The sequence below is a fragment of the Bufo gargarizans genome, chromosome 3 (genome assembly GCF_014858855.1).
Source record: "Bufo gargarizans isolate SCDJY-AF-19 chromosome 3, ASM1485885v1, whole genome shotgun sequence".
Taxonomy (NCBI): Eukaryota; Metazoa; Chordata; class Amphibia; order Anura; family Bufonidae; genus Bufo; species Bufo gargarizans.
This window is the reverse complement of record NC_058082.1, coordinates 67310836-67317135: the sequence shown is the minus strand read 5'-3', so window position 1 is coordinate 67317135 and position 6300 is coordinate 67310836.

Here is a 6300-nt window from a genome sequence, read left to right as displayed (position 1 = left end):
TATTTTGTGGAAGCAGGTATATAAAACCCCTTAATCAATATTTAGTGGGAGCAGATATATTGCAACCCTCAATCAGTACTTTGTGGAAGCACGTATATTAAACCCCTTAATAAGTATTTTGTGGAAGCAGGTGTATCGCAGGCCTTATTAAGTATTTTGTGGAAGCAGGTATATCAATCCCCTTATTAAGTATTTTGTGGAAGCAGGTATATCAATCCCCTTATTAAGTATTTTGTGGAAGCAGGTATATCGCACCCCTCAATCTGTATTTTGTGGAAGCAGGTATATCGCATGCCTCAATCAATATTTGGTGGAAGCAGGTATCTTAATTCCCTTAATCGGTATTTTGTTGAAGCAGGTATATAGAACCCATTAATCAATATTTGGTTGAAGCAGGTATATTGCACCCCTCAATCTGTATTTTGTAGAAGCAGGTATATCAAACCCTTTATTCAGTATTTTGCAGAAGCAGGTATATCACACCCCTCAATCAGTATTTTGTGGAAACAGGTATATAGAACCCCTTAATCAGTATTTTGTGGAAGCAGGAATATTGCACCCCTCAATCTGTATTTTGTGGAAGCAGGTATATCAAACCCCTTAATCAGTATTTTGTGGAAGCAGGTATATCGCACCCCTCAATCAGTATTTTGTGGAAACAGGTATATAGAACCCCTTAATCAGTATTTTGTGGAAGCAGGTATATTGCACCCCTCAATCTGTATTTTGTGGAAGTAGGTATATAGAACCCCTTAATCAATATTTGGTGGAAGCAGGTATATGGCACCCTTCAATCAGTAATTGGTGGAAGCTGGTATATCAAACCCCTTAATCAGAATTTTGTGGAAGCGGGTATATCTCAGGCCTCAATCAATATTAGGTGGAAGCAGGTATTTGTGGAAGTAGGTATATCGCACCCTTCAATCAGTATTTTGTGAAAGCAAGTATATTGCACACCTCAATATGTATTTTGTGGAAGCAGATATATAGAACCCCTTAATCAAAACTTGGTGGAAGCAGGTATATCGCAACCCTCAATCTGTATTTTGTGGAAGCATGTATATCAATCCCCTTAATCAGTATTTTGTGGAAGCAGGTGTATCATAGGCCTCAATCAATATTTAGTGGAAGCACTTATATAAATCCTCTTAATCAGTATTTTTTGGAAGCAGGTATATAGAACTCCTAAATATTTGGTGGAAGCAGGTATATCGCAACCCTCAATCTGTATTTTGTGGAAGCAGGTATATCAAACCCCCTATTCAGTATTTTGTGGAAGCAGGTATATCACACCCCTGAATCAGTGTTTTGTGAAAGCAGGTATATAAAAACCCCTTAATCAGTATTTTGTGGAAGCAGGTATATAAAACCCGTTAATTAATATTTAGTGGGAGCAGATATATTGCAACCCTCAATCAGTACTTTGTGGAAGCACGTATATTAAACCCCTTAATCAGTATTTTGTGGTAGCAGGTGTATCGCAGGCCTTATTAAGTGTTTTGTGGAAGCAGGTATATCAATCCCCTTATTAAGTATTTTGTGGAAGCAGGTATATCGCACCCCTCAATCAGTATTTTGTGGAAGCAGGTATATCGCATGCCTCAATCAATATTTGGTGGAAGCAGGTATCTTAATTCCCTTAATCAGTATTTTGTTGAAGCAGGTATATAGAACCCATTAATCAATATTTGGTTGTAGCAGGTATATTGCACCCCTCAATCTGTATTTTATGGAAGCAGGTATATCAAACCCCTTAATCAGTATTTTGCGGAAGCAGGTATATCGCACCCCTCAATCAGTATTTTGTGGAAACAGGTATATAGAACCCCTTAATCAGTATTTTGTGGAAGCAGGTATATTGCACCCCTCAATCTGTATTTTGTGGAAGCAGGTATATAGAACCCCTCAATCAATATTTGGTGGAAGCAGGTATATGGCACCCTTCAATCAGTAATTGGTGGAAGCTGGTATATCAAACTCCTTAATCAGAATTTTGTGGAAGCGGGTGTTTAGCAGGCCTCAATCAATATTTGGTGGAGGCAGGTATCTTAATTCCTTTAATCAGTATTTTGTTGAAGCAGGTATATAGAACCCATTAATCAATATTTGGTTGAAGCAGGTATATTGCACCCCTCAATCTGTATTTTGTGGATACAGGTATATCAAACCTCCATATCTGTATTTCGTGGAAGCAGGTATATCGCACCCCTCAATCAGTATTTTGTGGAAACAGGTATACAGAACCCCTTAATCAGTATTTTGTGGAAGCAGGTATATTGCACCCCTCAATCTGTATTTTGTGGAAGCAGGTATATAGAACCCCATAATCAATATTTAGTGGAAGCAGGTATATGGCACCCTTTAATCAGTATTTTGTGGAACCAGGTATATCGCAGGCCTCAATCAATATTTGGTGGAAGTAGGTATATCGCACCCCTCAATCAGTATTTTGTGGAAGCAGGTATATCACACCCCTCAATCAGTTTTTTGGGGGGCAACAGGTGTATCACACCTGTTGCAAATAGTTGTTCCAATAGCGCTTGTCCATCTATATACCTGCGGTATCGCAGCAGAACCACACATAACTGCTGCACAATACAAATGCACTATATACTTTCTATGTTAGAAAGTATATTATAGGTATATCACACCCCTCAATCAGTTTTTTGGGGGCAACAGGTATATCACACCAGTTGCAATTAGTTATTCCAATAGCTTTTGTCACTCTATATAGCTGTGGTATCGCAGCAGAACCGCACTATAATATGCTTTTTATGTTAGACGTATATTATATCACACCCCTCATTATATCACACCTATCGATAGCACACCTATACCAGTCCTTAAAAAGATTTTTGTGGCCCTATTAGCTAGCGTTTGGTGTCCCTAACAGTCTGTCCCTGGTCCACACAGCAACCTCTCACTACACTGGCAAAACACAGAATGTAAAATGGTTTCCAGATCGGGTTCTGTTATAGGGTGGGGGTGTGTCCATGTGCTGAAATGTCTCAATTGGCTGTCCTGTCCCACCTGATGTGTGTGTCATGGGTCAAAGTTTGGCGCAATGCAAAAGAATATGGCGCCGGCGGACATCGGCATATGTTTGCATTTTCGGCAAATCGTGAATGAGAAAAATTCGCAGCGAAACGAATGCCGGGCGAACTGGAAGGCCATCTCTAATCTTAATCTAGTGCTTAACGCTCTCCAATCTTCTGCGTTTTAGCCATTGCAGCAGGTGTCACTTCGCTTCCTGTCTTACAAGGTGGCATTGTTGGTGGCAATCACGTCCATCAGTAGGGTGTCTGAACTTGCGGCTCTTTCATGTCGATCGCCTTTCTTAATTTTCCATCAGGATAAGGTGATCCTTTGCCCTGTGTAGTCCTTCCTGCCGAAGGTGGTGTCAGAATTCCATCTAAATGAGGAGATTGTTCTCCTTTCATTTTGTCCGGACCCCTCTCATCCTTGGGAACAGTCGCTCCATACCCTGGATTTGGTACGAGCCGTTCCAGTTTATATGTCCCAGACGGCATCTTTCCAGTGGACGGATTCTCTGTTCATGATTCCAGAGGGGCCGAGAAAAGGGCTGGCGGCGTCGAAGGCTTCCATTTCCTCATGGATTAGTTTGGCCATTGTGGAAACGTACCGCGTTAATGGCTGGGCCACACCCTTCTAGGTGACTGCTCATTCGGCTCCACCCAAAGAGTAAAAGAGTCCAAAATCACTGCTGGCGCACATCTGCAAAAAGAACTGCTTTATTAGGGCACGACATCTTCAATACCGTGGGGCCATTAACAATGCAGACCACCCAAACAATGCCGTCTTCATTAGTTAACAAGAGCCAACTGCGATACACAGCCATAGATCCTCCGATAGCCTCGCCTCGTGGTTGTTCCATTACTGAGTTATAGCTCCACAATAAAGCATTAATTGATCAGATTGGCAGCGCCTTCGAATCTTTCTCACTCTTGGCCACCTTTCATATCCAAAAAGTTGAACAGACAAATTACTCAAGTAAGGAGATACACTGGAATAGATGTCTCAGAGCTCATGCACACGAGAGTGTGTGCCCCGTGCCTGTATTGTGGTCCGCAATATACGGGCACCGGCTGTGTGCACTCTGTATCACAGATGCGGACCCATTGACTTTAATGGGTCCGCAATCACCAGGATATGGAGAAGTGCAAGGCAGAGGCACAGATCGGAAGGCCATGGAAGCGCTTCCGTGGGATTTCGGGCCGTGCCTCTGCATCACAAAAAAAAAAAAACATCAAACATGTCCTATTTGCTTGCAGTGCGGACTATCTCTTGTGGATCGTGGATCCATTCAAGTCAAAGGGTCCGCATCTGCATTGTGGATCGCTATTGGCGGTCCTCAGCACGGGGCACACATGCTTGTGTGTGTGAGGCCTCAACTCTGTGTCAGTTACATACCCTGAGTGCTGTGTCTCCCATGTGTACAGAGGTGTAAATGTGAATAATATGGTGTCATGGTTACTAAAGTTTAGCAATAATGCTAATTTTAGGGTGAATGAATTCGGCTACTTTCACACTGGCTTTTTGGTTTCCGTTTGTGAGATCCATTCAGGGATCTCACAAGCAGTCCAAAACGGATCAGTTTTTCCCTTAATGCATTCTGAATGGATAAGGATCAGCTCAGAATGCATCAGTTTGGCTCCGTTCCGCCTCCATTCCACTTTGGAGGCGGACACCAAAATGCTGCTCACAGCGTTTTGGTGCCCGTCTGGAGAAACTGAGCCAAACAGATCCGTCCTGAAACAGAATGTAAGTCAATGGGGACGGATCAATTTCAGTGACACAATCTGACACAATAGAAAACGTCCCGCATTGACTTTCATTGGTGTTCAAGACGGATCCTTTTGTATAAGTATCCGTTTTGTATATGTTAAAGATAATACAAATGGATCTGTTCTGAACGGATGCACGCAGTTGTATTATCTGAATAGATGCGTTTGTGCAGATCCATGACGAATCCAGACCAAACACGAGTGTGAAAGTAGCCTTAGTGGAGGGTACAATAATCGGGAACAAAGTTATGATATAGTATATGACCATACAAAACCCCATCTAGGTGTGAATTCTTACTCGTATACACTGTTTACCCTATTAATAGGGCTCTATGGGGTCTTTGTATGTGTTTGTGATATAGGCACGGACTAGTACAGTGTAGGTATGATTGTGTCATAACTAGGGGACATCAGCTCCGTTAACATTCTTGAGGACTATTCAAATTAAAGCAGCCATAGGCTATAAAATATTTTAACCTCTCTGGTTTCACAGATCTTAAACCTCAAATCCATTAGGATTCTTTTCTAAGTAGGCAGTCATTTCATTCCGATCGCCCCTCCTTGGGTCTTCCGATGTTCTTCACGTCACCTTGATGAGCAGTCCTTGCAGGTTTGGATATCACGCACCTGTTCCTTTATTCACTTCCAAAATTGTCTTATTGTTTACCTGACGGGTCATCGGGTACAAGCAGGTTATGAGCTACACTGCCCATATGGTTGCTCAAATCTGTGATACTGTATTTTTGACCTGTAGTCTGACTTTTAAAGGTTCTGTCAGTTTGTATGACAGTGGATGGAGCTTTCTGCTTCCATCACAGTCCATTGTGCTATTTCTGATACCAGTGGCTGCTTGGAACAGGTTATAGGTGGAGTTGCTGGGTGTCAGACCTCTACTAACCTGATCTTGATGACCCATCGTGAGGATAGGTCATCAATGTCTAGATCCCGGACAGCCCCTTTATGGAACCCAAACACATTAGATTAGAGTATTGTCGGCCAAACCTGTCCTTTTGTATAGGGATCTCCCAACTCTCTGACAGATGATGTCAGAAATGAGTAGGATCAGACACATTGAATTCAGTTCTCTCTCAGGAGGCCACCTCCAAAGTCGTCTGACTGAAGCTTTCGCCTCTTCCCCATTGAAAACACATACGCAGCCATTCACGTTTCTGTATGGGGGAGTCCAGAGAGATGACTTTCTGGCTGACAACTACTGAAGGTCTCCAATGGGCACCATTAGTCACAATCTCACCAAGCTGCCTCCTACTTGTGTTAACTAGCATTTGGTAGGCTAACAAGTAGAGGACAGATGTTCAGGTGTGTGACTGTAGGAGACACCATGAAGATACATAGGGTCTACATAGGAGCTGTAGAGAAAAGACAACGGGATATTTTTAAACGAGTTTTTGTAAAGTTGCTTCATTTCTTATTTTGCATGCAGTGGAGTAATAACATAAACTGGTTGCAAAGTTGGACATGCTTAAAGTTGAGTTTA